Genomic DNA, 12,007 nt, shown 5'->3' with positions numbered 1-12,007 from the left:
TTAGACCCACAGTATTCTTTGTATTATGTTTGTTGATTGGGGGATTTATACTGTAGTTGGTCTCTAAACATATCCCTCGGACCCCCCCTTCATGTGTAAGGTCCTTTTTGTATTGAGGCACCTTGAGGTGCCTGCCACGGGGTGCAGGGATCAACAGGTCCCCAACCAGAAGCTGCCCACCAAAGGGGGTCCTGCTGTGGGCCCCAAACACTCTTTTCGACATGGTTTCCGTGGCAGACAGGCCAGCATGGAAACCATACCGGAAACTGCGCATTGTAATCCAGTTACGACCGGCCAATGGGCTCTTTGAGCCTGTCGGAAGACAGCCAGAATAACCGAATGCGGCGTTTGGAATTTAAACCGAGCAGCCAATTACGATGTGGCCCAAAAAGCTCCAACTGGTCAGACCTTTACGTGCTGCATCGTAATCGGCCCCACAATGTTCATCGAGACAAACTCCTGAGGTCAGGCATGATCAAACAGTACTTTAGATAAATATGTTTTGGACGTTTGGTCACCTATGCTAGTTTGTGAAGAGAACTCATCTAAGAAGCACATGGTCCTTCCTTATTAGAGATTACTGAGCATGATACAAGGTCTACTCCTTTTGGAGGAGGACTCCACTGCAAACCAGGAGGCTTATAAATATAGGTGGTTATTTACAGTTTGGCAGACCTGGTATTCTACCACAAACCTGGTAGAGGACCTTGTCCACCAAACTGCCAGTGCAACTGCTCAGTTTAGAGTTGGGCGAGCCATCATGTTTCTTCTGCTGGAGCACACACTGGCTCTGCCAGTGGAATCCTTAGCTCCAGGGACATTGAGCTGTTGGTGTAAGTATCTCAGATCTTCTGCCCTATTTTGGGAAGACATTTCTGTTCATTTTTTTTCCTTTTTAGTATCACCAGAGAAAACCTAATGGTTCAGAACTTTTCAAAATAAATTTTAAAACACTCCCAAGATTTCAGGGTCATTCATTTTTTTGTTTTTTTAAAACAAACTCTTGCTTTTTAAGTGTGATTTTCAAAAACAAACTCCCAAAAGAGAGTTTGTTTTTGAAGGTGGCAAAGAGATCTCTGCCCGGTAAGTGGAGATATCTTAATAGGCGGCTGTTGTCCACCAGGGCAGCGGAGTACATAAATACACTGTCTTGGTGGAACAGAGTACAGGGCACCCAACCCTAAATGACCCCCCTTACTTGTCAAAATGAAAAAAACTGAATATATGTCTGAAATTCACAGCTGCTAGCAATATGTTTAATAGTTCGCCATTAAACAAGTCTTTATTTGTACTTAGTTATATGGGCAAGCCCACACAGGTCTCATGTGTACTTCTTCTTAATGATTTTTGGTCATGATTTCAAATGCAGATACACTAGGTGATCGCTCCTACTAGACTAGAGAAAGACACCTACATGCAGAGACATTTTAAGGCATGAGCAGTGTGGCCCAATACCCAGGGCTTACTCTTTTTAGAGACCTCCCCCAGTTACAGATTGGGACAGTTCCAGGATGTTGATGCTGTAATAAAGTTATCGTCATTTTTTGGGGAAAAAAAATTATAGATATACTCAGCCTTTGTACAGTTGGCTGCCACTCATGTTACCTACAGGCTTTGTGGTTAGAAACTCAAGATTAGAACAGATCAACACCAACACGTGCGAACCGAGACAGACCTGGCTCTGGACCCAGGGTGACAAGTTAGAAATAAAAGCAGGGAGGCTTTTTCTCCTGCATGCTATAAGCTACACTAATAACAGGTAAACATACTATACTTTCTAAAGAAACAGTAAAGAAAAACAGCAGCATCCTAAAACCACTTAGGAATTTGATGAAAATGGCTACAATGGGTCTCTGAACTAAAGCCCACTTACCACGAATATAAAACCAACATAAGGAATGGCTTTGATGTCAGAGACTTGAGTCTGCAGGATCTGGGTAACATGAAACATAGTTTTTCTTCCAGATGCTTGAGCATACAAGATCAATGTAAGCTGAAGATGGCCATGCTGTTACAGACAAGATATGAGAATGTGAGGGATGGCTTTGCTGTCGAATATCTAGCTAATAGAGCAGCTGTCCGAAGTTTGAGCATGTGGAACAGACTTGCTGTCTGAGATCTGAGTCTGTCCAATCTGTGTAACCTGAGGGATAGCGCTGAGGCCAGAGTTTAGCAAATTTGAATATCTGAATCTGTAATCTCAAAATGTTTAACTTTGGGGATATCTTTCCTGTGTCTGTGCCTATGTTGCTGTCAAAAGCTTGAATGTCTATGATTTGAGTAATATGAACACAGCCCAGCTTTCTAAAGAGCATATGACTTCGGCGCTGCCCCCAATTAGCTCAAACTCAATTCAGTGTAGAGCACTTGGATGTCTAAGAAATGTAGCAGTTATCATAGTGTCCCTGAAAAGCCTGCAATGCACCCCACATCTTTCTTAAGTAAAGTACTTTAAAGAAATAAATCCCTTTCTTCTTTTCTCTTATGTTTCACAATATATGGTTATAGATCTTGGAAGTCGATGGGCTCTTGAATTTGTAGTCCTTCCACTCTACACAAGAATCAATATAGAGAACTGCATCTTGGGGATGTGTAATTTGTACCACTTTTTAAGACGAAATTGTCCAATGAGAGGTCCCCAGGATTTCTGTTGGCCAGGGCCCCAATAGTTTTTGCCTGTGAATTGGCCAAAAGGTATGAATAAACTTAAATTGCTGAATAAATTTAAAATTGTTTCAAACAGGGGCCCCCAAAATATGTTCACCCCCTGAAATATGTCTATGAAATTCCTGTACACTGTTGCCTTTCTATTAAGCCACCGACTTTCAGAAGCAATATAAGTAGAGCATCAAGTACACACTAGTCAGAAATGCCAAAAACTGTAACAACTCTCTCATCCTGCACCTCCTAGTTAGTTTGTCTAAGAAAGCAGAGTAAGGTGACCACACAAGTTATGAAGCTGCAGCCATGACTTCAGACACAAGAAGGCATAACCATTATTTCACTTCTTGCATAGAACAACAGTCTTACTATTACAGAGAGGATGCAACACAATGTCCTCACCAGTGGCAGCTGCCAGCAATGGGGACTGGGGACGCGGGTAAACCGCTACTGCCACATGTACCTGGAAAGGATCCCATAATTGATATTTCTGTTGGAAATCTGGGTCCCCAGGCGGGTAGCGCACTACGCAGCTGCATATTCAGTCTGCAGAAGTACCGCCCCTGAAGCTTTCACATCACAGGCACCATCTTCTGTAATGTGCGGAGGAAAAACAATCTCATTATAAAAACCAACAGAACAAAGGCAAGAGCTCAAGCTGGGTGCATTGTTATCAGTGAGCGCTTGTGATTGTTGGATAGCTTTGAGAGAAGTGTTCAATGAACTGGACAGGAAACTTAAACTAGCAGATCTGAAAAAGTCACAAGGGAGAGAAACTTCGGAGCTCAGCCCGCTTCCAGGGAGGGTTGACAATGATTGACAGTCGCTCTGGAAGTGGGCATGGTCAGGGGAGAACAATGTGTCCTTCCTTTAAAAAAAAAAAAAGAAATATCACAAAAATATTTCCCCTACTTTTTGCTGAAAGGCAACCATGCTGGAACAGTTAATTGTGACAGGACATGCCTCTACGGAAATGGAAAGGAGGGAGTGTCCTGTGAAGCCAGCATGGGGACAGACAGAAAGAAGAAACAGGCCTCAAATAATCACAGTCAAAGAAGCAAAATATGTAATAAAAAAAAGCCTGAAAAATATGTCCCTTACCAGACTTGCAGGCCCTTGCTCCTCCCAATCTTCTTTTCCACTCCAACACAGGCCCAGTCAAATCCCTTAACCAATCATGGTGCTTCTCTCACAGAATGAGAGAAGCACCAGGATGGAATCGAGCGGGCTGGCTGGACGCTCTTCAGACCCTATAGACTCATGTAACTTTTGCCGCTGCAAGACACCCTCCTCCCAAAGTGATATGCACATTTTGGAGCATCCAGCCAGCCACTGTTCCTGTCCTCTGCTGTCAATCGGCAGCAGAGGACACTCCACTGGCGTAACGAAAGTTGAGGGGGCCCCCTTCAAGGTACATAAAGGGGCCACCACTCCATTGTTTACAATGGAGCTCTCAGGACTGACTATAGTGCGGAGGAGGCCCACTGCAGCTCGGGCCAGCCCCGCACCGCGGGGGCTGCGGGAGCCTGTGTTATGCCCCTGGGACACTCTATATCTCTGCGGTAGGCTGGCAGCAGACTGCATGTCGCAAGAAAAAAATGACAATGAAATGAGGCTCGCAGTGGGTCAGGCGGGGCGACGCTCCCCCACACAGGTAAAGATACCGCCGCTGGTCGCCACAATCAGACACAGCACATTAAAAACCTGGAAACCTCTTATTAATATATTGGTGCAAAATTGCATTTCATCAGTTTTCTCAGGCCTAGGAGAAACTTAATAGGTGATATGGGACTGTGCTCTTTCTCGTCCATGAATCATCATAGTATTTCCAAAAACTTTACAATAGCACTGCTCTTTTGAATTTACAGTACACTGCAGTGCTTAATTTGTAAAAGAATAAGTGCCAGGGCCCAAAGTTTTGCACAGAGCTCATAGCCAGCGTGCTGAATACTAAGGCTGTATAGTCAGCTGTGTTCTTTTTTAATATATTATTTTATTACAATAATACATTTCCTCATATTTTCTTATATTTTTATAATTATAATTAAATATAATATATATTATCCTTGCCAGGAATGTCTTAATAGATAGCCAAGTTGTGCAGTGGGATCTCTGATTAGGGCTTGAACATCCCTAGCTCTCTTGCGACTCCTGCTCTTACAACTTCTTACCTGTGTCAATGCAGTTCTTTTCAGAGCCCTTGTTTGGACATCAGAGAAGATCTGAAAGTCCAGAGAAGGGTTGTTGATATTTTTTTAACCCAGTGCAACATCCATGAAAAGTGCTTTTAACACACACAAAACCTGCGCTGGAGGGAAGGGTAATAAATAGGCCTGGGAGAAATCTTAAATACGCCAGAATAATTTCAGTATTTACGCATTACTCTTCTGAAGCAAAATTACGAAAAATATGCAATCATGCCAGCTTGAGTAATTTGGGGAAAAACTCCAACCGCAGGAGCACAGGAACAATGAACGCAGAGAATGAGTGGTTGCTGGCTTCTGTTGTTCGTTTCCTATAGCATTTAGTGCATCCTCTGGCCCATTTTGGACGCAAAGGTGCATTTTGCACTTCGAAAATAGTGATTAATGCTGGATTATGCTTCTCTCACAATTATGCATAATTACAAGTAGTTTTGCAGTAATTACTTTAAAGTGAATTACACTGGTTATGCCCACCCCTAGTAATAACCAGATTCTTAAGCTTCTAAGTAAGGGGAGGTATTTGAACAGCTTATTTGAAGCAAGCAATCTGGTGTGGAATGATGTTACAAAATAGCATAAATACAAGTTCTATGGTACTGACCACTAGTACAAAAGAACGTTCTGAAGACGAGCTGCTCGGCTGGGAGCACTGACATTTCTGTACATGTTCATGAATAGTAGAAGGGGGGGGGGATACCTTTCCTCATCATCCAAAAAGTGACAGGTGGCCGGCCCCGGAAGTGACATTATGAATGCCTGAGAGCCCTCTAAGGAACTGAAGTAGGTGGGGGTGGGATCATGTGGGTTGTGAACAAGTGTTAGTCACGTGTAAGGGTCCTTGTCAAAGCGTCGAGGGCTGTGAAATACATAAAATTGTAGCCCCAGCTGTTTGCGCAATGTATCTTAGTATAAGAGGGCAAGCCTGGGTATATTCAAACAGTGCCAGCAGGCCTGTGCCAGCTGTCTGCCTTAGCAAGCGGTGCAGGGAAATAAGCAGACAGCCCCAGCTCTCAGCCCCATGGCTACCTAACCCAAAGGGCTTTGTTCATATGTAGCTTTCAAAAACAAGAAGTGTCTTCCTTTAGAACTAACTAGTCAAATTTGAAATAAAGCCTAAGCACAGGTGTTTGCTCCAAACTTCCCACCTGATGCCTCAAACAGGATAGCAGATGTTAAATGATAAAGTGACAACCCTAGGAAGCAGTCCAATGCTGAGAAATGAAAACACCAAAAGCAAATGGCTGTCACAATATTCCCACGAGAGGCCTCAAACTCGATAGCAGATGTCAAATGATAAAATTACAACACCAGTAAGCAGTCCAATGCTAAAAAATAAAACTCAAACACAAATGAATGCCCCAAAATTCCCACGAGAGGCCTCAACCACGATAGTAGATGTCAAAATATAAAGTGACAACAACCGTAAACAGGCCAATGCTGAGAAATAAAGCCCTCAAACACACTAGGCTGCTCCAAACTTCCCATGAGAGGGCTCAAACAGGATTAACAGTTGTCCAACTATAAAAGTGACAGCAACCCTAGCAGCCCCAAGGTTGAGAAATTAAGACCAAACACAGGTGTATGCTCCAAACTTCCCACAGAGGGCTCAAGCACGATTAGCACCTGTCCAACTATAAAAGCGACAACAACAGTAGCAGCCCAATGCGGAGAATGAAGCCCAAAAACAGGTGTTTGCTACAAAAGTCCCACAAAAGGCCTCAAACATGATAGCAAATGTCAAAAGATAAAGTGACAATTCTAGTAAGTAGTCCATGACTGAGAAATGAAGCCCCCAAAGCCCCCAAAAGATATTTCTAAGCCCACCACTCAAAGTACTGGGTGTCTAATTAACATGCCATACCAAGTATAAAAATCCACACAGGACTCAAACACACACTCACATTTAAAAGCCACCCTTTTTGCAACTATGTATTTGAAGTTTGCAGTGAGCAGGTCTGCTCCTGGAAATCAAGGAGAAAACAATGGCCAAAATGACAAAGTGCTGGCTCAAACCATCTTCTGCTGCAGGTAAATAAGCAGGAGGTGGTGTAGTATGATATTAAAATGTTTTTACTGGTATTTAACGCCAGGTGGGTTTGTATTTAATATGAATAAGCAACATAATGCTAGAGGTTTTGGGGTAGCACACGTGGTTGTAACCTCAAGGTTTTCAAAGGGTGTTTAACGCATGGTTGGTTTGTATTTAATGTGAACAATCCTGCAACATAATGCTAGAGGTTTTGGGGCGGCACATGGTTATAACCTTAAGGTTTATAAATGGTGTTTAAAGCAGCTTGGGTTCGTATTTACTGTGAATAATCCTTCAACATATTGCTGGAGGTTTTGGGTGGCAAACTTGGTTGTAACCTTAACGCTTTTACAGCTCCTAGAAACCTTTTTCAGGGGGCCTGTGGTTTCGTAAGGGGGCCAAAGCATACAAATATACTAATCAATTTATAAATATAAAAGAAGGCTTTCATGTACTCACCCAGAGGCTTATGGTGGCTATCTGCATAGTCTCTTTCTGTAGGTGTGGCAGTAGCGATGTAGCTGCTGTAGTTCTTTTTAAAGGGTTAGCAGCCATGATCTAGTCCTCTGTGTGTAGTGTCTGTGGGTGTTCATGCTGTGGATCCTGGAATGGTGCCCCCAGCATGTCGATTCCGCCCTCCAGAGCCTGCTTCAGCAATACGGTCCTCTGGGGACTGAGAGTTGCGTGTTGTCTGGGTCCAAAATGTTTTTTTTATCCCCAGCATATCAATTCCGCCTCTAGATCCCTCTTTTCCCATGTGGGACTCTGGGGGTTGGCGGAGCAGATGCTGGTGTGGCCTCTGGGACTGCTGTCCCCCTTTATTTTGTTTCCATCCCAGAGTCCTCTTTTCCAATGCAGGGATCTGTGGTTGGGGGGAGCGGGTGCTGGCACAGCCCCTGGGACCGCTGTCCCCATTATAGCCATTAGAGCCCTTTTTTCACATGTGGGGCTCTGGGGTTGAGGGGAGTGGGTGCTGGTGCGGCCTCTGGGACCGTCAACCCCGTCACAGCGATTCCACCCCAGAGCACGCTGAAGCCATGTGGTGCGCTAGGGGATGTGGAGCTCGTGTTGTCCAATCCCTGAGGGCCCACTGGCCATATCGTCCCATTGCACCCCCCAGAGCACGCTGCAGCCATGTGCTGCTCTGGGGGGCTGTGGAGTGCATGTTGCCCTACCCTTGGGGCCCGCTGTGCCCGAAGTCTGATTTCTCCCCCATAGCAAGCTTAACCCTAGCAGAGCTCTGGAGGCCTGTGGCTGGCATGTCTAGTGGACCCCTTGAGGGCCAAGAGGGTGGGCAAATGGCTTCAGGCCAGACTTCCATGTCCTCTGGTAAGGCCTGCCCAAGCCATTGTGATGTCGCAGTTGCAGGGCATTTCTCACCATTATGGCAACCCGGCATATGATCTTCAGACCCAGGGTCGTGTTAGCAAAGCCTCAGGGATTGCCAACGCTGCCCAGGGGCTGTAGACCATATGTCTGCCAGAAAGAATGTGTACCACACAACCCACAAAGTGTATGTAATGTAAAGAGGTCAGGGGGTACTAGTTTTTGTAAGAGACAGCGTTTTGTTACTTGCAGTTTATAAGTTAAAATCCTAACATAGAATGGTGAATTATTAAATGCAATCAGAGACCAGCATGCATCCAACACTGTATAGATTAGAGCCTAGATTATTGTTGCAAAAAGGTTCACGGTGGTAGAATTCCATTCTTATTATTAATGAAAACCATCAACTACGGTGTTCCATTTTCAATTCTGAGTTTGTGCTTCTCCAGAACATGAACTCTTTACCTATACTGTCTACCATTAGGGGTTATATGTGGTTCCTACATTTTGTAGTCCTCTGGCTTAGGAAAATGTTTCCTTGATACTGATTTAAAGACATATGTTTGTTTGGCTCTATGTAATGTGTATGCTGCAAAGTGTTCTTACACCGTACGATGGTATGAGTGACATCATATACCTAATTAAATGCATCTGAAAGAGATGGGTTGTGGAGACTTGAGGGGCCTTGTTAAAAATGGTGGTGATGAGGGTATCCTTGTTGTAGAAGGTCACCACTTCACCCATGGATGGGTGGAGGCAGCAACAAACATTGTGGCAGAGGCCGCCTAAAGCCAGCCCACAGCTGCACTGCCGCCCAAAGCGCTTCTAGTTCAATTTCTTTTTGTTTTGCAATGTGACCACTGCGCCTTCCGGCCTGGTCACCCCCACGCTCCTGTGCCTGTGCCTGCTCCCGCAGCCCCAGCCTCCCTAGGGCCGCCGAGCCCACACCAGCCTCCCGCAGCCCCAGCCACCCGAGGGCCGCCAAGCCCGCTCCAGCTTTCCCGCCGCCCCAGCCCGTGGCCCCGCCCCCCCACCAGCCGATTGGCTCGCGCTCCCGCCTCCCCGCAGACCCTCCCGACCGGCTCCCTTCTTATGACGTCCCCAGAGCGACCGCGCAGCGGACGCGTGCAGAGGGAGCACCGATTGAGCGCCGAAGGTGCGCCAAAGGTAAGCCCGTCTACGCCCGTCCACGCCTGGACCGCGCCCAGCGCCAGGACCCCTGGCCCCCGCAGACCCCAGCCCACCCGCCGGACGTACGACGCCACCACCCTCAACGCACTCAACGCCGGCCGAAGCCCAGGATGCTACTGAGCCACCCCGAGACGCACCCACGGACCCTTCTGCTGCAACTCCTGCAAGTTCACCTGCATCCGGACCTGCACTACTCCAGCACCAACCAAGACCAAGACGAGCAACAGCAGCAGCCACCCGAAATGCATCCTGCTCAACACCCGCTCCGTCCACAGACACGCCGTCGAGCTCTGGAACCTGCTCGACACCACAGCCCCAGACGTCGCCTTCCTCACGGAAACCTGGATGAACGCCTCCTCAACGCCCGACATTGCCATCGCCATCCCAGACGGCTACAAGATCATCCGAAGGGACCGCATCAACCACACCGGAGGAGGCCTCGCCATCATCCACAGGAACACCATCCGCATCACGACCAACACCGACGACACCCTCGCACCCGCCGAGCACCTGCACTTCCAGGTCCACATCAACCCCAAGACCACCCTCAGAGGCACCCTCATCTACAGACCCCTGGGACCACGCACACAATTCAGCGAAGACATCGCCTACTTCATCAGCCCGCACGCCCTCCCCTCCGCTGACTACATCCTCCTCGGGGACCTCAACTTCCACCTGGAGAACAACAACGGCCGCAACACCACCACCCTGCTGGACAACCTCGCCAACCTCGGACTCAAGCAGCTGGTCACCACCCCCACCCACTACGCCGGACACACACTCGACCCCGTCTTCTCATCCAGCAAGGACATCGCCTTCAGCCACGCCACCGGACTCCACTGGATGGACCACAGCTGCGTCCACTTCAGCTTCAGAAGGACCACGATCCACCACCACCAGCAACAGGTTGCACGCAGAAGCTGAAACAAGATCACAGCCGACCAGCTCGCGACCGCCCTGAGCAAGAACCCACCCACCAGTGCAACAAACCCCAACCAAGCGGCCACCAACCTCACGAAGTGGATCAGCGACTGTGCAGACGACCTCGCCCCTCTGAAGACCCCAACTAGCAGACCCGGTAGCAAGACAGCCCCATGGTTCACCGACGAATTCAAGAGCTCCAAGAAGAACTGCCGAGCCCTCGAGAGAACCTGGCGCAGAGACCCAACACCGGACAACATGACTGCCCTCAAGCTCGCCACCCGAAAACACCACCAACTCATCCACGCCACCAAGAAAACCGCTTTCAAGGAACGACTGGACAACAACGCACACAACAGCAAGGAACTCTTCAACATCGTCAAAGAGCTCTCCAACCCCAACGCCGGTAACAACGACATCACCCCTTCACAAGACCTCTGCAACTCCCTCGCCTCCTACTTCCACAACAAGATCGCGGACATACACAACAGCTTCAGCACTCAACCGACGCACGCCATGACCGAACCACCGCGCCCCACCACCACCCTCCGCGCCTGGACCCTGATCAGCACCGAAGACACCGTCCGCACGATGAACTCCATCCACTCCGGATCTCCTACCGACCCCTGCCCTCACCACGTCTTCAACAAGGCCGACGCTGTCATCGCACCCCACCTGCGGGACATCATCAACACCTCCTTCGACACCGCTACCTTCCCAGAGAGCTGGAAGCACGCCGAACTCAGCGCTCTACTAAAGAAGCCATCAGCCGACCCCACCGACCTCAAGAACTACCGCCCCATCTCGCTGCTCCCGTTTCCTGCAAAAGTCATCGAGAAGACCGTCAACAAGCAGCTGGCTGCCTTCCTCGAGACAAACGGATCCCTCGACCTCTCGCAGTCTGGCTTCCGGGCCAACCACAGTACCGAGACCGCCCTGATCGCAGCCACCGATGACATCCGAGCTCTGCTTGACAGCGGAGAAACAGCGGCCCTCATCCTCCTAGACCTCTCCGCGGCCTTCGACACTGTCTGCCACCGTACACTAGTGCAGCGACTCAGCAACGTCGGAATCCAGGAGAAGGCACTGGAGTGGATCATCTCCTTCCTCGCCGGAAGGACACAGAGAGTCCGCCTCCCCCCGTTCAGATCTGAGCCACCGAAGTCATCTGCGGCGTTCCTCAAGGCTCCTCGCTCAGTCCAACCCTCTTCAATGTGTACATGAGCCCCCTCGCAGACATCGCACGCCAGCACAACCTCAACATCATCTCCTACGCCGACGACACCCAGCTGATTCTCTCCCTCACCAACGACCCCGCCACCGCCAGAGCCAACCTCCACGAAGGGATGAAAGAGGTAGCCGAATGGATGAAGAACAGCCGCCTGAAACTGAATTCGGACAAGACGGAAGTCCTCATCCTGGGATCCTCACCCTCCGCCTGGGACGACTCCTGGTGGCCCCCCGCCCTAGGCAGCGCACCCAAACCCACAGACCACGCACGCAACCTGGGCTTCATCCTGGACTCCACCCTCTCCATGACCAGACAAGTCAACGCAGTCTCCTCGTCGTGCTTCAACATCCTGCGCATGCTACGAAAGATCTTCCGGTGGATCCCCACCGAGACCAGGAAGACGGTCACCCAGGCCCTCGTCACCAGCCGTCTGGACTACGGCAA

At 48.7% G+C, this 12,007-nt stretch overlaps 1 protein-coding gene across 1 annotated transcript in view; it reads right to left on the bottom strand.

Moving 5' to 3' along the window:
- HRH1 (histamine receptor H1) overlaps nucleotides 1-12,007 on the bottom strand; it is a 451,808-nt gene that overhangs the window by 300,169 nt on the left and 139,632 nt on the right. The gene's annotated exons all lie outside the window — the stretch shown is intronic.

This window comes from Triturus cristatus, chromosome 9 (genome assembly GCF_964204655.1).
Source record: "Triturus cristatus chromosome 9, aTriCri1.1, whole genome shotgun sequence".
Lineage (NCBI taxonomy): Eukaryota > Metazoa > Chordata > Amphibia > Caudata > Salamandridae > Triturus > Triturus cristatus.
The sequence above is the reverse complement of the archived record's forward strand: the minus strand, read 5'-3'. Positions and strand labels throughout refer to the sequence as shown.